The 23,602-nt window shown below is 42.7% G+C and overlaps 1 long non-coding RNA gene across 1 annotated transcript in view; it reads left to right on the top strand.

Moving 5' to 3' along the window:
* The first annotated feature begins 4,028 nt into the window (after positions 1-4,028).
* The window catches only part of LOC309836507, a 37,168-nt gene continuing 17,594 nt past the window's right edge, over positions 4,029-23,602 (top strand). The window contains exons 1-2 of the long non-coding RNA XR_014298161.1: positions 4,029-4,101; positions 5,742-5,781. This is a non-coding gene — a long non-coding RNA (uncharacterized lncRNA). The remainder of the gene's footprint in view (positions 4,102-5,741; positions 5,782-23,602) is intronic.

The following is a 23,602-nucleotide window of genomic DNA, read 5'->3' as shown; positions in this document are numbered from 1 at the left end:
ATGCTCTGCTAGGCTTAGTATTAAGTGTTCAGGTCATCCTAAAAAGATGTAAAATTTTGTTGAAAAGTGCAAAATAAAATTTGAACAGATAAAGAGCTAAATCATATCCTTGTATGAGATGAATTGACATTGTAGAAATGTCATCTGTTCCCAAACCCATCTAAATTCATCTTTGTTGGAATGAAGATTGACTTAATATTTGCCGCCCCAAATAAAGCCTTGAAGTCAACCAAGGAAATTTTGAAAAACAGGAACCGTAAAGAGGATTGTTCTCACCGAGTATTGCAGCTGAAGTACGTCTCCAACTAATAAACAGTCTAGCTTCAGTGGAGGAATGTTTAGGTGGTCATTGTGACAGAAGAGAAAACACATGGATAGAGTCAAAGATAGTGTAAGATATAATAATAACAATTTATTGAATCATGAAGAAAGAATGGATTTTTTAAAAATGGCATTGAGGGCTTCCCTGGTGGCGCAGTGCTTGAGAGTCCGCCTGCCGATGCAGGGGACACGGGTTCGTGCCCCAGTCCGGGAAGATCCCACATGCCGCAGAGCGGCTGGGCCTGTGAGCCGTGGCCGCTGAGCCTGCACGTCTGGAGCCTGTGCTCCGCAACGGGAGAGGCCACAACAGTGACAGGCCCGCATACCGCAAAAAAAAAAAAAAAAAAAAAAAGGCATTGAGAAAAATGGCCAAAGATTAAAACAATCTAGATGGATCTACCAAGCCTTTTCGTGTGGATTTATGTGGATTAACGTTTTGATTAACATTGCTCCAATGGTTAATTATTCATCAGTCACAACTGGTTTCTCTGTCTCTCTGTTTCTCTCTCTTTCAGCATGACATTCATGGTATCATAAATACTTTGTCTCCTAGGGCAGAATATACAATGGAGAAAAGACAAACTCTTCAGCAAGTGGTGTTGGGAATGCTGCACAGCCACATGTAAATCAGGGAATTCAGAACACATGCTCACATCATACCCAAAAAGAAACTTAAAATGGCTTAAAAACTTAAACATAAGACATGACACCATAAAACTCCTAGAAGAGAACATAGGCAAAACATCCTCTGACATAAATCGTACCAATGTTTCCTTAGGTCAGTCTCACTAGGCAATAGAAGTCAAAGCAAAAATAAACAAATGGGACCTAATAAACTTATAAGCTTTTCCACAGCAAAAGGAAACCATAAACAAAGTGTAAAGACAACCTACAGCATTGACATATATACACGACCAAATGTAAAATAGATAGCTAGTAGGAAGCAGCCGCATAGCACAGGGAGATCAGCTTGGTGCTTTGTGACCACCTAGAGGGGTGGGATAGGGAGGGTGGGAGGGAGACACGAGGGAGGAGATATGGGGATGTATGTGTATGTATAGCTGATTCACTTTGTTATAAAGCAGAAACTAATATACCATTGTAAAGCAATTATACTCCAATAAAGATGTTAAAAAAATAAAGACAATCCATAGGCTGGGAGAAAATACTCGCAAACAATGCGACCAACAATGGCTTAATTTCCAAAATATACAAACAGCTCTTACAACGCAATAACAAAAAACCAAACAACCCAATCAAAAAATGGACAGAAGACTTAAATAGACATCTCTCCAAAGAAGACATACAGATGGCCAATAGGCACATGAAAAGATGCTCAACATTGCTAATTCTTAAAGAAATGCAAGTCAAAAGCACAATGAGGTACCACCTTACACTGGTCAAAATGGCTATCATTAAAAAGTCTACAAATGACAAATGCTGGAAAGGGTGTGGAGAAAAGGGAACCCTCCTACACTGTTGGTGGAAATGTAAATTGGTGCAGCCACTATGGAAAACATTATGGAGGTTCCTCAAAAAACTAAAAATAGAATTACCATATGATCCAGCAATTCCACTCCTGGGCATATATCTGGACAAAACTATAATTCGAAAGTGTTCATAGCAGCACCATTTACAATAGCCAAGACATGGAAGCAACCTAAGTGTCCATCGACAGATGAATGGATAAAGTAGAAGTAGTATATATATATATATATATATATATACACACACACACACACACACACACACACACACAACGGAATACCACTCAGCCATTAAAAATAATGAATGCCATTTGCAGCAACATGGATTGAACTAGAGATTTTCATACTAAGTGAAGTAAGTCAGAAAGACAAAGACCATATGATACCATTTATTTTATTTATTAATTTTAAAAATTTATTTATTTATTTTTGGCTGCATTGGGTCTCTGTTGCTGCCCGTGGACTTTCTCTAGTTGCAGTGAGTGGGGGCTACTCTTCGTTGTGGTGCTCAGGCTTCTTATTGCAGTGGCTTCTCCTGTTGTGGAGCATGGTCTCTAAGTGCGTGGGCTTCAGTAGTTGTGGCACATGGGCTCAGTAGTTGTGGCTCATGGGCTCTCTAGAGTGCAGGTTCAGTAGTTGTGGCGCATGGGCTTAGTTGCTCCACGGCATGTGGGATCTTCCTGGACCAGGGATTGAATCCGTGTCCCCTGCATTGGCAGGCGGATTCTTAACCACTGTGCCACCAGTGAAGTCCTATTTATATATGGAATCTAAAATATGACACAAATGAACTTATTCACGAAACAGAAATAGACTCACAAACATAGAGAACAGACCTGTGGTTGCCAACGGGCAGGGGTGAGGGAGGAATCGATTCAGAGTTTGGGATTAGCAGATGCAAACTATTATGTATAGACTGGATAACAAACAAGGTCCTACTGTATAGCACAGGGAACTATATTCAATATCCTGTAATAGCCATAATGGAAAAGAATATGAAAAAGAATATATATATATATAATACACACACACACACACACACACACACATATATATATATATATGAACTGAATCACTTTGCTGTACACCAGAAACTAACACAACATTGTAAATCAACTATACTTAAATAAAAATAAATTATAAACAAACCAAAAAACAAAACCTTTGTCTCCTAATCAGATGCTTGAAGATGGTCTTAGGACATTAGTGCAATTTTCCCAGGTTGCCGCCTCCTGAATAAAGCAATTTTTCCTTTTCCAGCGACCCTTGTCTCTCCAGTATCCACCTTTCCAACAGTGAGCAGCTGAATTTGGGTAGGATACCAGCCTCCTCCAGTTACGCTCCTGGGTTGAACACAGTCACTGAGTACATAGACAGGGATGTTTACTGTGGGAACGGCAGCAGAGTTCCATACTTGACCACCTGCTCAGTCACCCAACACCCCTCCCCCATTTTCCCCAGTATGACCTTGTCTAGACTTTTTCTCTCTTGTCACTGCCCAAATATACTGTAGCCCATAAAATCGACTTCAGCCCACATGTATTTGAAGAGAAATAATATTTATTAGCTTCCAGATAATAAGTGGATTCACTGCGTATGGAAATGACAAGCTTTCGTGTGTCTTTTGATTTTGTAGCTTTGTGAAGCATAATACAATGTCTATTTCTTTTTTTTTCTTTCTTTTTTCTTTTTTTATTATTATTTTTTACATCTTTATTGGAGTATAATTGCTTTACAATGGTGTGTTAGTTTCTGCTTTATAACAAAGTGAATCAGTTATACATATACATATGTTCCCATATCTCTTCCCTCTTGCGTCTCCCTCCCTCCCACGCTCCGTATCCCACTCCTCCAGGCGGTCACAAAGCACCGAGCTGATCTCCCTGTGCTATGCGGCTTACAATGTCTCTATTTCTGTGATCGGTTGCAGAGTACACACCACGGAAATCTTCGTGCGCCCCTTTGAAAGGAGCGAGAGCGAGACCCCATCTCTTTATGGAAACTTCGGGTCACCACTTCCGAGAACCTCTTGCTGGGCATCTTGGCCTTTGCCGAGAGGTCTGGAAAGGGCGCCCCTAGCCAGCGTCCGCGTCTGGGTGAAAACTACATTACCCAGATGTCTCTGCGCTGCGCGTCTGCGGCGCTGGGCCAATGAAGGCCGAGGAGAAGGACGCTCTCATACTTTGCGAAACCTGTCAAGGAGGGACTTCCGGCGTTCTCCCGGCAGCGGTCATTTTGGTCACCATGGGTCGGTCGGCTTGATTCGGTTGTGCAGCTCTTGGTCCGGCCCGAGGTAAAGTGAGCGGGAAGGGGCGAGAGAAGACGGTGTCTGCAGCTCATAGAGGCGGGTCTGTGGCTCGGAGAGGGCGTCGCCTGGTGTGACTCCGCCCGGGGGCTGGGGTAGGGGTTTGGCTGAGCCCGCGGCGCCCGGGCTTGGTCGCCCGACTTTCCCGGCTTCGCTCCGCTACAGGCTCTCTGGCGGCTGTGCTGAGGGACCCAGCAGAGGTTGATGCTCTGTGCCGCAGGCCTTCACCTGCCCAGACCCCCACCTCCGAACCCTAAAGCTTCGAATGAGGGGCGCTTGCCCAGGTCACTTTAGGTTGTCCCCTTTAAGACAGTGGAGCGTTCCTGGGTGGAGTCCCCATTTCTGACACCCAGTGTAATGAGTAGAGGACTGTTACATGCAGAGGGACCAACATGTGCAGAGCCATGGAGGTGCGATAGAGGAGCATTCGGGAAACCTGGGGCGAGTCTCCTTATGGAAACATTGTGAGCGGATGAGCGCTATGTGGAATGGTAGTTGCCCGAGCAGCTGGGCCTGCATTCTGAATACACTGGTAGCCTCGGAGAGTTGTGAGCAGATAGACTAGATTTGAGCTAGAATTCTAGAAGTTTCCTAAATGATGCTGAGAGATCAAACTGCGTGCGGGGTAGAGGGTAGGGGTGGGCAGTTAAGGATAGTGGATATGGGGTGACCTTGTGGAGGCTACTGCAAACAGACCAGAATTACCATGGAGGCTGGACCGGAGAGGTGGCTGTAGAGTGGGGGGAAGTGATCCAATTATGAGACTTTTTTTTTTTTTAATAATTTATTTTGGCTGCTCTGGGTCTTAGTTACGGCACGTGGGATCTTTGTTGTAGCATGTGGGCTCTTAGTTGTGGCGTGAGAACTCTTAGTTGCGGCATGTTTGCAGTATCTATTTCCCCGACCAGGCATTGAACCCAGGCCCCCTGCATTGGGAGTGTGGAGTCTTAACCACTGGGCCACCAGGGAAGTCCCTATGAGAAGATTTTAAAGGATAGAAAAATTAGCATCCGCTCAACCCTCTTTCCCCATTTTTAACTAGGAGTTTATGACACAACCACTCATTTCAACACCGAGAGATCAGTATTCTGAATGTGTAGGTGTAGGTAGGCGTTTCAGTCCAACACTGAAATGTGTGAATTTAACAAGTTTATGCGAACACTTAATATTTGGTTCACACCTGAATATACCATAAATCAGTATATTAAGACACTAAAAAGTCTTAAATATTACATTTTCTCAAGTACTCAAAAGGTAAATATAACACACATCTAAAATTTCAAAATCCATTAAGTCATTTGCACTGAAAACATTGACAAAAGCCTCAATTCTGTGGATGGTAGTTATAGCTCATATTTAACACCTGACGTACCCTAAGGCATATGATACCAACATTAGCCCTATGAGGTTGGTACCATTTTTATGCCCATTTTAGAGATAAAAACACTGAGGCACAGGAAGATTGAGTCCTAGTTTAAGGTTACACAGCTAGTAAGAGACAGCACCAAGGACTGAAGCCCAGAAGTTAAAGTCAGGTCATCTTGCTTCAGGGTAGGCATAGGACGTTGGATCAGCCCTTGAGACCCCACCATGGATGCCCTTCACTCATGGTCTCACTCTTCCTGCAGGTTTCCATGGCTTCAGAAGCATTTCATGAGCAATGTATAGGTGAGTAAAGATTGGCTCAGGACCTCACTCTCCCCATCTCCCACTCATGGTCTCCAGGATGTGTCCTGGGACCCCCTGCCTGCCACTCTACTGTTGACATTGGTTCTGAGGCCTCTCCTCAGACTCAAGACCCTGAATCCAGGCCAGAGGTTGTATGGAGGGGTCCCTGGTTTCTGGCCACTAATAGTCTGTCCTGTAGAAGGTATTAAATGTACGGGAATCACCATGTGCAAATGCTTAGAGGTGAGACTGAGTGGCAACTGCAGTTCTTCATTACGTCTTATGGGATCAGAGAGCCGGGGTGCAGGAGTCAGGCCTGAAATGGCAGGCTGAGGAACTGTGCCTCTATTCTGGGGACACTGGGAGCCATGGAAGTTTTGGAGTAGAAGAGGGTCTGAATCAGGTCTAAACAGACTTTCTCTGGTTGCAGAGTGGAGAGCAGACAGTAGGAGTGAGGGAGGCTTTTGCAGTACTCTAGATGAGTGTGGTGACAGCGGGACCAGGTTGGTGGCTGGATCAGGGTAGTGGCTGTGGATGGGGATTTGTGGATTTGTTTTTAAAGTAGGTCCAACAAAACTTTCTGACTAGAGAGGGGAGTTGTCTAAGTGTTGGCCTTTGCAGCTGGAAGGAAGGAGATGCCATTAACTGGAATGGGGAAATCACTTGTAGGCATGTAATTTTCAAGAGGGAATATTAGGAGTTAGATTTTGGCCATGTTGAGTCTGAGAAGCAGAGAGCCCCCCAAGTGGAGGCATTGAGTGGAAAGCTGGACACAGGTCTGGTTTTCAGGGAAAGAAATCAGGTTGGAGACACCACAAGCTGGTGGCCTGTGTGTGGACTGGGGTGGAGCTGTGAGTCATTTAGTAGGGGGAGTCTTCAGATCATGGTGACGGTGTTGTTAGGGGACAAGGAAGAGGAGGGCCAGATTGGAGGACTGGGCCTCTCTCTTGAGCACCTGAATGGGGCTGGTGCACATCACAAAGGCAGATGAGGGAGAGTAGCGGCCGTGCGGGAGGAGGTAGGTGTGGAGGAGAGGTGGGTCTGGTAGGGGACCAAGGCTTCCAAGGGGGAGTGCACATGAGGTGGATGTGGGAGCATAGCAGTAATGGAGGTGAGATGGCAGTGAGGCCGAGGCCTACTCCCCCTCTAAAAGCACGCTAGAGTTTTGTGACCTTTGGTGAGGCCTGCAGGGTTTCACTTAGGCTGGCAGATAAGCTCAGGGGCAAATGGATCAGCTGGGAGAGTAGCTGGTCCTGGGCTGGGGGATGGGAGGTTCTGGGTTTTGAATGAGGCTTGACTGGAAAGAGGAAGGCTGAGACTGGTGAAGGGACAGCATGTGTAACACAGCAGTAAAGAGAATTTAAAGTATGTGGCACCTGCATGTGGTTCTAGGTGGCTGAAGCTGAAGCAAGGAAAGGGCGTGGTGGAGAGGCCTTTAAAGCAGGGCTGGGGCTTCCCCTGCCAGCGTGGGCCATCAGGGCTCTGGGCAGGTGGATCGTAACTGCGTTTGGCAAGCACTTTCCAGATGCCTTGTGCAGAGTGGCATGTGGGGAGGCCAGGGAGATGCCTTTGGTGTGGGCTGAGGTGGAGGAGGTAGCAGTGTTGGTGGGGGGTTGGAAATGTGGGGGAGGTGTTGTCAATGGAGTGGTGCGCTCAGTGGGGAGAGTGAGAACTGAAGGTCCCAGGGACTTGCTCCCAGCAGCTTAAAGGAAGAAAACTGAGCCCATGTTTGGTGTGTCTGGGAGGCATGATCTGGGAACCCTTGTGGAACTTGCTGGCAAGAGTGGAGGTGGAGACTTTCATGCCATACCCAGTGCTTGGATGGCATTTATTTGCCCACATGCCTATCGTGGATGTGGGATGGCACATTGATCAATAGGAAGGAGAATGCTGGCACCAGTGGCATCTGGGCCTCGTATATCCTGAGTTTTGGAGCTGGAGAGGAGTGGGGGCAGGGAGTGGATGTCTGGGGGACTAACTGAGGGTCCTGGGGAGAGAGGCTGCTCAGGGACGTTGCCTTCCCCATCATGGTAGGGCACTGTAACCTTTGAGGATGTGGCTGTGGACTTGTCTCAGGAGGAGTGGGAGCTTCTTGAGGGACTCAGAGGCTCCTGTACCATGATGTGATGTTGGAGAATTTTGCACTTGTAGCCTCACTGGGTGAGTCCTTCACACTCAGCCGAGTGTCTTTGACTGGTTTCTTTCCTTCCTTATTTCTCCAGGGGCCACTCTTTCCTTCACAGCCAGACTGTGGACATTGCTCCCTTCCTGTGTCTTCTTTCATAGGTGCCGTGGGTGCCAGACTTGGCTGAGTGTACTTTCCCATCCTCTCCCAAGCAACCCTTCAGCATCCCTGAAGCCTTTCAGGGAAGGATATGGGAGTAGGAAGTCTGCAATGAAACCAGTGGATCCCAAAGACTTGGTCACCCGAGCAGAGTGACTGTCCAGATATATTGCAACTCTCTGCCCCAGGTCTGCCCCCTTCCCTCCAGCTGGCATTTCCTCATGCCTGACTGTGCCAGGAATTGCAGGCACCAACATGGTCACTACTTGTGGGGACCACTGGGCTGTTCCTATGAGATACTCCTCCAGGTTTCTTTTTGTAACATTAGTTTTTTTCCCTGTGTTCATGGGGTGGGTTGCTCTGCACCAGTGTTGTCTACTCACCTGCCTTGTCTTTCACTTAGGACTTGTGTCTTCCAGGTTCCATGTAGTTGCCCAACTGGAGTTGCAGGGAGAGATGTGGGTGCCTGACAGGGCAGGCCTGACTCCAGCCATAGCAAGAGGGCCCTGGAGGGGGACTGGCCTTGGGAGGTGGGACCTGAGGGATGGCTTCATGTCAGGGCTGGGTTCACATCACACCAGGAACCTCTCTGGTGCCCATTGTTGTTTTCATGCCAAGGTCAGGGGCCATAATTTACTTCTATCTTTTAATCTCCATTCTTGACAATTTGCCCCTTTATCATTTCTAATCTGACTTCTGGCCAGGGCTAATCCATGCCTGTCTGGCCTTCAGGTCTCCCCTGTTCCTCTCCACGGCTCCCTCAGAAGGGCTCTCCAACATTGAGCTACACATAATGTATTGGTGAGATGTAGACATATTCTAAGCAGTACATGAACACCAGCTACTTGGTTGCAGTTGATTTCCCCTTTTGTTCAGTGCTCATGTCACTAGCAGACAAGCCCCTGCTGAAAGCCATTTGCAGAGAAGTGAGTTGGGAGACCCAGCCTCTTCTTCCTGTACTGCATCCCACCTGTTTCCTTGCCCATAGTAGACCTCCCCATTGTGTGATCTTGCCAGGCTCAGAACTGCACAGCAGACCCTTTCTTACCTCACTTCAGCCCCTTTGTCCTTCCAACAGTCCTATGTACTAATTCCTGGGTTTGTAAGAAGTACATTTGTGATAGGGCTGCCCCCTCCCACCAGAGGCTGCATGCTTTCAGATTGTTGGTTTTGAATGAAGGATGAGGAGGCACTTTCTCAAGGCGTGTTACAACTCAGGACTCCCAAGGCAGGTCCAACCACCCAAAAGGCCTACACTTGTGGGATGTGTGGCCCAGTCTTTTTTTTTTTTTTTTTTTTCCCTTAAAATTTTTTTTTTTTTTTTATTAACATCTTTATTGGGGTATAATTACTTTACAATGGTGTGTTAGTTTCTGCTTTATAACAAAGTGAATCAGTTATACATATACATATGTTCCCATATCTCTTCCCTCTTGCGTCTCCCTCCCTCCCACCCTCCCTATCCCACCCCTCCAGGCTGTCACAAAGCACCGAGCCAATATCCCTGTGCCATGCAGCTGCTTCCCACTAGCTATCTACCTTACTACGTTTGTTAGTGTGTATATGTCCATGACTCTCTCTCGCCCCGTCACAGCTCACCCTTCCCCCTCCCCATAACCTCAAGTCCGTTCTCTAGGAGGTCTGCGTCTTTATTCCTGCCTTACCCCTAGGTTCTTCATGACATTTTTTTTTCTTAAATTCCATATATATGTGTTAGCATACTGTATTTGTCTTTTTCTTTCTGACTTACTTCACTGTGTATGACAGACTGTGGCCCAGTCTTGAAAGACATTTTGTACCTGTCTCAGCAGCAGGGAATATACCCCAGGCAGAAACTGCACGTGTGCAGCATGTGTGAAACAACTCTGGTTCAGTGTAAGCATTCACCAGCAACAGAAGCAGCACAGTGGAGAGAAACACCTCAGAAGGGTTGAGGACTGGCTTTTGTTTGTTAAGAATTGCAGAGTCCACATGTCAGAGAATCCCTTTATGTGTGGGGATTGTAGGAAGGACCTCCTGCCCAGCTTGGGCCTTCTCCAGCGCCAGAACACTCACAGCAAGGGGAATTCACCTAGAAGCACTGAATGCAGGGAGACTTTTCGCAATGGAGAAGGGCATGATAGGTGAATGTGGGAAAGCCTTTAGCCACAAAAATAAGTTCGTTGAACACCAAAGAGTTAACACTGGAGAAAGACCTTATCAGTGCGTTGAATGTGGAAAATTCTTTAGGCACAACTCTAGACTTATGGTACAGCAGAGAGTTCACATGGGTGTAAGGCCTTATGGGCGCAGTGAATGTGGGAAAGCCTACAGCAGAAGTTCCCACCTTGTTTGGCATAAGAAAGTTCACACTGGAAAAAGGCCTTATGAATACAGTAAATGTGGGAAAGCCTATAGCAGCAAACACTTGTTCAACACCAGAGAGTCTACACTGGAGAAAGGCCTATGAGTGCAGCAAATATGGGAAACTGTTTAGCCATAACTCCAGCCTTATTGTACACCAGAGAGTTCACAGTGGAGCAAGGCCTTATGAATGCAGCAAATGTGGGAAAGCCTTAGCTATAGACACAGACTTGTTCAACATCAGAAAATTCACACTGGAGAAAGATCTCATGAGTGTAGTGAATGTGGTAAAGCCTTTAGCCAGACTTGTCCAGCACCAGAAAATCCACACTAGAGAAAGACTTATGCATGTAGTGAATGTGGGAAATGCTTTAGGCGAAGCTCTGGCCTTATTGAACATCAGAGAATTCACACTGGGGCAAGACTTTATAAGTGTAGTGAATGTGGAAAATTCTTTAGCCACAAAATCACACTTGTTTGGCACCAAAGAACCCACACTGGAGAAAGGCCTTGTAAGTGCACTGAATGTAGGAAATCCTTTAGCCAAAGTTCTGGCCTTGTACACCAGAGAGTTCACACTGGTGAAAAGCCATACGAGTGCATAAAATGGGAATTTTTTTAGCCAAAGATCCAGCCTCATTTTACACCAGAGAGTTCACACTGGCAAAAAGCCTTCTGAGTGCAACGAATGTGGGCAACCCTTCTGCCTTAAACCCACACTTGTTCAACACCAGAGACTACACACTGGAGAATGGCCTTATGAATGCAGTGAATGTGGGACATTCTTTAGCCACAAGTCCAGCCTCATTAAACATCAGAGAAGTCACATTGTAAAAAAGCCTTAAGCTAGTGGCCTTTCCTCATTTGTTACCAGAAAGTTCAAACTGGAGAAAGGCCTCTGCAGTGCAGGGTGTTTGCTTGGTCAACGGGAATGACACCAGGGAGAAGTTCTGACAGTAGTCTTTATAAAGTAGCCATCAACCAAAAGTTGTATCTCACACATCTGAACGTCCACAGTGGGGAGATTTCCTATGAGTGCCAGTTATGTGGGAAGCTCTCAGGACCTGTAATGCAGTTTGACCTGCTCAAGGCCCTTGCCTGAGTTAAATCACTGCCAGTACCTGTGGCAGAAGCCATCTCGCCTCTGCCTTCTGGCTAATGTGCATCAGGTTACCCAGTGTGCCCAGAGAAGGCAGACCTCTGTACTCTCCCCTTCTCTGGAGGAAATCATGAGTGGTCTAAGGTCATTGGAGGCATAATTACATTCACACACTGGGTGTGATTAGAGTTGGGGGGAGCGAGCTAAAGAGGATGTACCCCATCTGAAGTGCTTCCAGAAATATTCTGCTCACTAAAGCTATGAGGGATGAGCATGTACAGATATTCTCAGTACTTCTAGATTTACATTTCTTCTATGGACAAGGGTCACCGGCAGAGCAAATAATCTTAAAGCTTTCTGGATTCCTGGGGCTACTTGGGCTGTTTACCTCAAAGCCACTGTTAGACAGGCAAGAAAATGGAGACTGAGAGAAGAGATATTGTAGTCCAAGAATGTGACTTTTGTGACTCACAGTCTTTATTGCTTGTTATTCTTTCCTTCCATTGAAGTAGGGGTGTCCCACCAGAGGGCTGAGAATAGTTATGGTCAAGTCAATATGTTTGTCAAATATTCCAGTTCTTCAAGAGAAGCAGGAGATCCAGATTTTTTGAAAGCTGGATTGAGATATAATTGATGGGCAGTAAACTGTATATTTAAAGTGTAAAATGTGATGTTTTGTCATGTATGGGCATTATACATATATGGTTTAATGATATTTAACAAATTCCTCACCCTCCAAGTTACCTTATCCTCCTTTATAATCCCTCCTGTCCTCCCGCCCTAGCTCCCCATTCTCATGTCTTTCACTAAAAACTTCCAATTCTAGAATTTTGTATAAATGGAATAACAAGATGTTTACTCTTTTTTGCCTTTTTTTCCTCCACATATCATAATTATTTTCAGATTTCTCCATGTTGCATGTATGGGTACTTTATTTGCCTCATTAGAGAGTAGTATTTACTTGATGGATATATCACAATTTGTTTTTCTATTAATCTTTTAATGGACATTTGGATTGATACTAGTTTGGAGTTACTGCAAATAAAGCTGCTATGGACATTCATGTACTAGGCTTTCTCTTGGGTTTGTCAACTTAAAGAAAAACACAACATAAGAGTTGTGAGTTTAAGTTTTATTCAGGGTCTTACTGAGGACTGTAGCCCAGGAGACAGCTCTGAGGAACTGCTCCAAAAACGTAGGGGAGGAGCCAGTATATATATGAATTTTTTGGCTAGGAAATACATGTAGTCAAGCATACATCTTGGTAAAAGATTACTGCTAATCACAAAGAACAGATATCTCAAGTTAATGATTTTAGTGCTTTTCTATGTATGAGAAGATGCAAGAATCTGGGGTCACTAAAGTTCTTCCTGAGATATGCATCTAATTATCTAGGGGACCATTTATCCAAAGCACAGAGTGACTCATCCTGTTTTTTCATCCTGAATTCCCCTCAAGGTACACTGCTGGTGGTGACTGCAGTGGGTTGTGGCTTAACCCCTGTGTACCTGGATGATGAGTGATACTCTTTGTTCTTTTTTTTGTTCATGTTCCAATACTTAGGAGTAAAAGGCTTGAATGTCTCACTTGTGACCACAGCATTTTAACTTATGCAGTGACTGAGTGCTAACACAGAGATGTTAATACCATTGAAAGATTTTATTACATTTCCCAAGGGAAAGGACACATAGGGCTACATGGAGATCACCACTGTTGGTCAGGAGGCAGAAAAGAGTGAGGGGAAGGCAGAGGCCACAGCCTTTATTGGGGTTTTTGTGGGAGGAGCAAGGCAGAGTAAACAGCTTAGGATTGGCTAGTTTGAATAATGACAGCAGGTTTTGGACTAGAGAACTGGTCTCAGATTGTCTGGTACCTGGCCTTGTGTTTAGGGCAGGGGAAATATTGGCTTTGTGTGTGACTTGGTGGTTGGGGCTATAGATTTGGATCAGTTGGTTTGTACATTAGAGACATACTTTTGGCTAAACCCTTTGCTGTCTCAAGAATGGGATAGTCCTGGGAGGGGTGGTCTCTCCAGCAAGCTTTTTAAGATGTCAAAACATCAAAAAATACAGAAAATAAAGAACATGATAAATACACTGAGTCAAAGAGTAAGTGGATGTATATCTTTTTATAAACTGACAAACTGTTCCAAGGTGGTTATACCATTTTACATTCCCACCCGCAGTGTATGAGAGTTTTATTTGCTCTATATTCTTACCAGCACTTGGTGTGGTCAGTGTTTTTGATTGTAGCCATTTTCCTTAGGTGTGTAGTGGTATTTCTCTGTGACTTTATTTTGTATTTCCCTAATGGCCAGTGTTTAGAATTTTTACATGTGCTTACTACCATCCCTCTGTTTTCTTTGGTTAAGTGTTTGTTCAGATCTTTTGCCTATTAAAATCTTTTTCTGATGTATTACTGATTTTTCAGATTTCTTAAATTCTAGATTCAAGTCCTTAATTAAGTATGAGATTTGCCAGTACAGTTTTCTAGCCTGTGGCTTGGTTTTTCATTCTCTTAACAGTTTTCCTATGGCAGAAAATTGTAATGTTGATAAAATAAAGTCCAATATATTGTTTTTTTCATTTTATTGAACATGTGTTTGGATTGTATGTAAAAAGTCTTTGTCTAACCCATAGTAAGAAGATTCTCTCTTATGCTCCCTAATGGAGGTTTTCAGTTTTAGGTTTATAATCCATTTTGAGTCAATTATAATGCACTGTGTAAGGTTTGGAGTCAGAGTTCTTTAAAAAAAAATGATATTCAGTTGCTTCACAACATTTGTTGAAAGAACTATCTTTTCTCCACTAAATTGCCTTTACACATTTCTCAAAAATCAGTTGCTCTTATATGTGCTACTCTTTTTCTGTACTTTTTTCATCTATATTTTTGCAAATATCTTAGTCTTAATATAATTTTATAATATGTCTTGAAATCATGTAATGCAGTCCTTCAACTTTGTACTTCTTTTTCAAATTTCTTCTTGCTATTCTGAATCCTTTGCATTTCCATATGAGTTTTATTTATTTTTATTATTATTTTTTTGCGGTACACAGGCCTGTCACTGTTGTGGCCTCTCCCATTGTGGAGCACAGGCTCTGGACACACAGGCTCAGCGGCCATGTCTCATGGGCCTAGCCACTCTGCGGCATGTGGGATCTTCCCGAACTGGGGCACGAACCCATGTCCCCTGCATCGGCAGGCGGACTCTCAACCACTGTGCCACCAGGGAAGCCCTCCTCAATCATTTTTAATTAATTTGAGTCCTCTTCCTTTTTTCCTTGTTAAGTCTGCGTAAAAGTTTGTCAGTTTTATCTTTCAAAAAAATTGACTCTTGGTTTCATTGATTCTCCATTGTTTCTGTATTTTACATATTCACTCTGTTCTTTATCTCCTTCCTTTTGCTAACTTTGGGTTTAGTTTGTTCTTTTTCTAGTTCTTAGAGTTGAAAAGTTAGATTGTTTATTTGAGCTCTTTTTTCTAATGCAGGCATTACTCACTATAAAGTTCCCTCTTAGCACTGCTTTTGCTGCATCCCTTAGTTTTGGTATGTTGTGTTTTTATTTTCCTCTGTTTCAAGGTATTTTTTCAAATTTCCCTTTTGTTTTCGTCTTTGGTTATTTTAGATTATATGTTTAACTTCCACATGTTTTTGAACTTTTCAGTTTTCTGTTATTGATTTCTAGTCGATACCTTTGTGTTTAGAAAAGGTACTTGGTGTGATTTCAATCTTTTTGAATTTGTTGAAACTTGTTTTATGACCTAACATATTATCTATCCTGGAGAACATTCCATGTACACTTGTGTATACACATTCCATGTGTATAGTTCAAGTCCAATGTTTTGTTACTGATTTTCTCTCTGGATTTTCTATTCACTGTTGAAAGTAGGGTTGAAGTCCCCTTCTATTATTGTATTGTTGTCTATTACTCTCTTCAGTCTGTTACTATTTGCCTAATACATTTAGGTTCTCCAATGTTGGGTGCATATATATTTACAGTTATTATATCCGCTTAATGAATGAACTGTTTACTATTACATAATTAACTTCTTTGCTGTTAAACTTTTTGAATTAAGGTCTGTTTTGTCTGATACAAGCATAGTTACCTGTGCTGTCTTTTAGTTTTCATTTGCATGGAATATCCTTTTCCATGTCTTCACTTTGAGCCTATGTGTGTCCCTGAAGATGAAGTGAATCTCCTCTCTGCAGCACCTAGTTGGATCTTGATTTTTCTTTTTATCCACTCAGCCATTCTGTGTCTCTTGATTACAGAATTTAATACATTTATATTTAAGTAATTATTGATAGGGACTTGCAATTGCCATCTTGCTTGCAATTGTTTTCTGGCTGTATTGTAGTCCCTTTGTTTCTTTTTTCCTCTCTGTTGCCATCCTTTGTGAATTTATGATTTTCTGTAGTGGTATACTTTGAGTCCCTTTATCTTGTGTTTATCTACTATAAGTCTTTATTTTGTTACCTTGAGTGTTATGTGAAATATCTTATTGCTGTAACAGTCTGTTTTAAGCCAATTGACAACTTAACTTTGATCGCATAAAAAAACTCTACCCTTTTACTCCACCCAACCATCATTATGCTTTTGATGTCACAATTTGTATCTTTTAATATTGTGTATCCATTACCAAATTTTTGTAGCTATAGCTATTTTTAATGCTTCTGTCATGTAACCTTTATACTACAGTTAAGTGTTTAACACACCACCATGATACAATATTAGAGTATTGTGACTTTTAACTATATATTTACCTTTACCAGTGTGTAATACTATTTTCATATGTTTTTCTGTTTCTACTTAGCAACTTTTTGTTTCAGCTTGAAGAATTCATTTCAGCAGTTCTTGTAAGGCAGTTCTAGTGGTCATGAACTCCCTCAGCTTTTCTTTTTTTGGGAAAGTCTATCTTACCTTTATTTCTGCAGGACAGTTTTGCTGGGTAAAGTATTCTTGGTTGACAGTTTTTTTCTTTCAGCACTTTGAATATATCATCTCATTATCTCCTGGGCTGAAAAATTCTGCTTAGATATCACTGATAGACTTATGGGGGTTCCTTTTTTTAAGTGTTATATCCTTTTAAAAATATCTATCTATCTATCTATATTTGGCTGCACCAGGTCCTAGCCGAGGCACACGGAATCCTTGCTGTGTGCGGGGTCTTCTTTGCAGCATGTGGGATCCTAAGTTGTGGCGTGTGGGATCTTTTACTGGTGGCATGTGGGATCTTCAGTTGTGGTATGAGAACTCTTAGTTGCGGCATGTGGGATCTAGTTCCCCGACCAGGGGTAGAATCCAGGCCCCCTGCATTGGGAGTGTGGAGTCCCAGCCACTGGACCACCAGGGAAGTCCCTGGGGGTTCCTTAATATGAGAGAAAATTTTTTTCTCTTCATGCTTTGAAAATTCTCACTTAGTCTTTGATGTTACACAATTTTATGGTATTTTGGAGATGACTGTTTTAGAGTGAAATGTTTTGGTTTACCTATTAGCTTCATGAACTTGGATGTCAGTATCTCTCCCCAGGTTTGGGAAGCTCTCAAGACATTTCTTTTTTTTTTTTTTTTTCTTTGTGGTACGCGGGCCTCTCACTGTTGTGGCCTCTCCCATTGCGGAGCACAGGCTCCGGATGCACAGGCTCAGCGGCATGTGGGATCTTCCCGGACCGGGGCACGAACCCGTGTCCCCTGCATCGGCAGGCAGACTCTCAACCACTGTGCCACCAGGGAAGCCCCTAGACATTATTTCTTTTAAAGAGTCTTTTTTTCTCTCTCTCTTCTTCTGGTATTCCAATGATGCAAAGATTGTTTCTCTTAGTGGTATCCCATACGTTCTGTAGTTCTCAATCTTCTTCTTCATCCTTTTTTATTCTTTTTTTCTCTTTCTCTTTCTGATAGGATAATTTAAAGTAATCTGCCTTTGAGCTCACCAGTTCTTTCTTCTCCTTATGCTATTTTGATGTTAAAGCTCTCTATTGAATTCTTCAGTTCAATCGTTGTATTATTCAGCTCCAAAACTGTTTGGTCTTTTTATTTAAAGCTCTCTATCTTTGTTGAACTTCTCATTTTGTTCTTGTATTGTTTTCCTGATTTTGTTAAACTGTTTAGCTGTTCTCTTGTAGCTCTCTGAGCATCTTTACATCAACTATTTTGAATTGTCAGGTAATTCATGTAGTGCCTTTTTTGTGTGAGTCAGTTATAGGATGTTTACTGTGTTCCTTCGGTGGTATCATGTTTCCCTGATTTTTCATGATCTCTGTAGCTTTGCATGGGTGTCTGTCCATTTGAAGAAGAAGTCACTTCTTCCAGACTTTATGGACTGACTTTGGGAAGGAAGGAACTTCACCTGCAGGTGGAGGCATGCTGGAACATGTTGAGACCCTGGTTCTAGTGCTGCAAGGCATGAAGTGTGAATATGTGTGTTGTCTCTGGGTCTGGGTGGGAGTGGTGACTCTGGCTTAGGCTGCTGGGGTACAAGGCATCAGCAACTTCATGGTCATTGGTGAGTGATGTAGGGGGTCCACAGAGGCTGCAAGGATTTTTGGGGTCCTCAGCAGCACCGCCAGGTCCAGTGGCTAGGGAACAAGGCATGGAGCAGTGGTAGCCAGAGCTGGTGGTGTGTATATGCTCACCTGTGGGGGCCAGCTGTAGGTGCATGTAAACTGTCAGGGGCCAGTTCCAGACACATGCGTAGCAGTGGGGGCCAGGGTCAACTGTAAAGGCCAGGGTCAACTGTGAGTGCACTGGCAGTGTGCACAACCAGGGCTGTTGTGTCTTGCCATGGGTGCATGTAGTAGAGGCCTGGGGTTAAGAGTTAGGCTGGGGGTATGCAGGCACACAGCTAGAGGGGTTAGCTGAAGGTGAATCCAGGAGTGCAGGTCAGTGACATGAGATAGGGTCAAATCTGAGGCCACAAGGAGCTGTGGAGGCCCTGGCTGTTGACATGCACTACTGTGGCTGCAGGATCTCCCCAGCCATGTGCCACAGCACTGTAGGCCAGCAATGGGGGTTTGGGCCAGACAGTGCACTTCAGGAGGCTAGTTGTAAGTAAGCCCAGTGGTGTGGCCTGGAACAGGAGATAGGGCCTAATTCAGGCCTACAAGCAACTGTGGGGGCCCTGGCTGTTGGCATGCCCTTCGGTAGCTGCAGGATCTTGCTACAGGTGTGCACAAAGCAATGGAGGCTATTGACAGGTTTCAGGCAGGCAGTGTGTAAGTGCACAGAAGGAAAGGCTAGCCCTGCACATGTGCATGGCAGTAAAATTCATTTTTACTTACCTGATTGGACCCCTTCATTAGCCTATAATTTTTCTTAAGACAAACTTCAGAATTCTTGGTCTGTCCCAAGTGCCTATCCAGAACCATCTGTCGATTTTTTTTCCAGTTTCATATCGTGCTGTCCTACCCATGTCTCTATTCTCAAAACATCAGATTTCTACCATTACCCTGAGGCTGCACAAGACTTCCATGAGATTCCTCCAGTTGGTTGTCCTAATGTCAGAAGCACCTGAACTATGCTTAGAAAATCCATCAAACTTTCATAGTGAGAGGCTTCTTTCAGATCTCCAAACAAAAAATTTTCCTCTACCACACTATTTCAGCATTTCGTGGATTTCTTCATTGAAGAACCTAGTATAGTTAATTTGAGTAATCTTTATATAATTAATTATATGCATAATGTTAGCATGTACATCTGTTATAGGATTTATGAGTTCTGGGACATTATTTCTCCATCCACTGTTCATTGAATCACAGATTCCTAGGGAGAATCTGAAACTCCTAAATATTAACAGATGATGGAAAGAATGATTGAATGCCCTTTAGAGAACAGAGTCATACAGTTACAGTTTCACTGTCCAGGAAGCAAAGCAAAACTGAGAGACATGGGTATCACCGACAATGACTATAAAAGGGCCAAATGTGGGCTTCCCTGGTGGTGCAGTGGTTGGGAGTCCGCCTGCCGATGCAGGGGACACGGGTTCGTGCCCCAGTCCGGGAAGATCCCACATGCCGTGGAGCAGCTGGGCCCGTGAGCCATGGCCGCTGAGCCTGCACGTCCGGAGCCTGTGCTCCGCAACGGGAGAGGCCACCACAGTGAGAGGCCTGGGTACCGCAAAAAAAAAAAAAAAAAGGGCCAAATGTTGAGAAACATGAAGCAACAAACAAGATATGTTCACCACTCACTGGCCTAAAATAACAATAGAGTCCTCTAAACAGTCAAAATGAAAGAGGGTGAGGAAAAGGAAGCAACACCTCACTAGGTATAACATGATGTGTGTGGCTCTGGTTTCATGGTTAGGACTGGGGGAAGGGCTGTTTTTTTGTGACTGGATTGGACTCATGGCTTCAACCTATGTAGGACGAAGACCATGGTGACACTACCCCAGACGATGGGGCCCAAACACATAGTCAATTGTAGAAACTATAACTGTAAGTAGAGGGCTTAGAAATCTGTCTGGAAAGAGTAAGGAACATACCCATAATTTATTATTACACTTAAGCTTTGGCTGTTCAATGTACTACTTTCATAGGAACAAAGGTATTAGCAAGAGATTAAAGATCCAGCAAATAGAGGAAGCCAGTGCACTTCTGGGAGCCAGTCTGAGCTCCATCCTCCCTGACTTACTGGGGAGAAGCTTAATACCCTGGGAGCCACTCATGAGGCTGGTCGTGCTGAGGGGCACCCCTGTGCCCACTCTGAAAATACAAGTCGTCATCCTGTGTCATCCCGGAAATATTTTGATCCAAATGCTGCCACTCTCTGAGGCTACCTTGCCTTGTGTTCATGTCACATATATTCTTTCCACATTCCTTTTTCTGCCTCTTAAGGTATTGACTTAGGTCTTTTTTTTTTTTTTTTTTTTTAATACTTGGGCCTCTCCCCGTTGTGGCCTCTCCCGTTGCGGAGCACAGGCTCCGGACGGGCAGGCTCAGCGGCCATGGCTTACGGGCCCAGCTGCTCCGTGGCATGTAGGATCCTCCCGGACCGGGGCACGAACCCGTGTCCCCTGCATCGGCAGGCGGGCTCCCAACCACTGCGCCACCAGGGAAGCCCCTCACTTAGGTCTTCTTTAATATTGCATTTTTATCAAAAAATTTTTGATACACTGTTTTTTAAAAATGAAGTGGTTCTCAACAGGTGACTGTGTTGCCCCAAGGAGACATTATCAATGTCTGTTGAAATATTTATTTACTTACTTAAAATTTAAAAGCATATTGTGGTAAGACTATTTAACATGAGATACACCTTAACAAATTTTTAACTCTTAACAAATTTTAAACTGCATAATACAGTATTGTTGGCTCTAGGTACAATGATATATATAGTAGATCTCAAGAATTCATTCATCTTGATGAACTGAAACTTTATGCTCATTGATTAGTAACTCTTCATTTCCCCCTCCCCCCAGCCTTTGGCAACCATGGTTACACTCTATGATTGTATGAATTTGACTCTTTTAGATACCTCATACAATAGTGGAGCTTGTTTTTCTGTGATTGGCTTATTTCACTTAGCATAATATTCTCAAGGTTCATCCATGTTGGCACATACTGCAGAATTTGCTTATTTTCTGAGGCTGAATATTCTGTATTTTATATATAAAAGAAATATTTACATACTTATATATACATTTATATATTTAATATAGTATTATCCAGCCTAAAAAATGTGATAGGCTAAATATCTAATATATGTTATATATAATATAGTAATATATATTATAAAATTATATTGCATATATGTATATTTTCTTTATCCATTCATCTGTCAATAGGTTGTTTTCACATCTTGAATATTGTGAATAATGCTATAATGAACATGAGAGTGAAGATATCTCAATACCCTGATTTTGACCCTTTGGGATAAATACCCAGAAGCAGGATTGCTGTATTGTATGGTAGTTCTATTTTTACTTTTTTGAGGAACCTCCACATTGTTTTCCATAGCTGCTCCAACACTTTGAATTCCCGCCAACAGTGTACAAGGGTTTCAATTTCTCCACATCCTCACCAGCTCACCAGCACTTCTTGTCTTGTGGTTTTTTGATAATAGTCATCCTGTCATTTGTGAGGTGATATCTCCTTGTAGTTTTTATTTGTATTTCCCTGACAATTAGTTATGTTGAGTACCTTTTCATATATACCTGTTGGCCATTTGTATGTCTTCTTTGGAGAAATATCTATTCAAGTCTTTAGCTGATTTTTAAATCAAGTTACTAATTTTTAAAAACTGTTGCTCTGTATATATTTTGGATATTAACCTCTTATCAGATATATGATTTGCAAATATTTTCTCCTATTCTGGAGGTTGCCTTTTCATTCTATTGATTGTTTCCTTTGCTGTATAGAACTTTAGTTTGAAGTAGTCCCACTTGACTATTTTTGCTTTTGTCACCCATGCTTTTGGTGTCATATCATTGTCTAGACTAATCATTGTCTAGACTAATGTTGTGAATCTATCCCCCTTTTTCTTTAGGAGTTTTACAGTTTCAGGTCTTATGTTTAGGGGTTTGTGTTTGTTTCTACAGTAGATCTCCAGAACTTACTTATCTTGTATATCTGAAACTCTGTACCCTTTGACCAACATCACCCCATTTCTAAGCCCCTGGAATCCACCATTCTGTTCTCTGCATTGGGCTATTTTATCTTTTTTCCCCAGGTTTATTGAGGTATAATTGATAAAAATTTTGTATATTTAAGGTGTACAATGTGATGTTTTGATATATGTATACATGTGAAATGTTTACAAAATCAAGCTAATATTTCCCTCATCTCACATAGTTACCATTTAAGTGTGTGGTGAGAACACTTAAGCTTTACTCTTAGCAACTTTCAAGTACACAATATTATTAACTATAGTCACCATGGTGTACATTAGATCTCTAGTAGTTATTCATACTGCATAACTGAAACTGTACCTTTGACCATTATGTCTTCATTACCGCCAAACTCCAGCACCTGGCAACCACAATTCTACCCCCTTCTTTTATAAGTTTTGATTTTTTTAGATTCAACATATACAGTATTTATCTTTCTCATTCTGGCTTATTTCACTTAACTAAATGTCCTCCTGTTTCATCCATGTTGTAGCAAATGGAAGGATTTCCTTAGTCCTTAAGGCTGAATAATATTCCATTATATACAGGTTATATACTGGAACTGATTTTTTATATTGTGTGAAACTTCCTCTTTCTGCACGTTTTCCCAACACCATTTATTGAAGAGTCTGTCCTTTTGCCATTTTGTGTTCTTGGCACCACTGGCAAAGATCAGTTGCCTGTAAATGCATACCTTTATTTCTGGGCTCTCTATTCTGTTCCTTTAATCTATGTGTCTGTTTTAATTCCAGAACTATACTGTTTTTTTTTTTTGTTTGTTTTTTGTGGTACACGGGCCTCTCACTGTTGTGGCCTCTCCCGTTGCGGAGCACAGGCTCTGGCTCACGGGCCCAGCTGCTCCGTGGCATGTGGGATCTTCCCGGACCAGGGCATGAACCCGTGTCCCCTGCATCGGCAGACAGACTTTCAACCATTGCGCCACCAGGGAAGCCCTATACTGTTTTTATTAGTATAGCTTTGTAGTGTATTTTGAAATCAAGAAGTATGATGCCATCAGCTTTGTTCTTGTACAAGATTGTTTTGGCTATTCAGGGTCTTTATGATTCTATATTAATTTTAAAATTGTTTCTTCTATTTCTATAAAAAATGCTATTGGAATTTTGATAGGGATTGCATTAAATCTAGGCATTTTAATAATATTAATTCTTCCAATCAATGAACACAGGATAAATTTCCATTTGTTTGTGTCTTCAATCTTTCACTTAGTTTTTACTTTCACTCTATAGTTTTCAGTGCACAGATCTTTCACCTCCTTGGTTAAATTTATTCTAGGTATTTTTTGGTTTTGATGCTATTGTAAATAGGATTTTCTTTTTCAGAATGTTCATTGGTGTACAGAAATTGAACTAATTTTTGTATATTAATTTTGTATCCTGCAACTTTACTGAATTTGTTTATTAGTTCTAACAGTTTTTTGGTGGAGTCTTTAGGATTTCTATATATCATGTCAACTGCAGAGACAGTTTTTCTTC

The sequence above is a fragment of the Grampus griseus genome (genome assembly GCF_964374135.1).
Source record: "Grampus griseus genome assembly, chromosome: 19".
NCBI lineage: Eukaryota > Metazoa > Chordata > Mammalia > Artiodactyla > Delphinidae > Grampus > Grampus griseus.
Note: the sequence above shows the minus strand (reverse complement) of the source record. Positions and strands in the feature narration are given on the sequence as shown.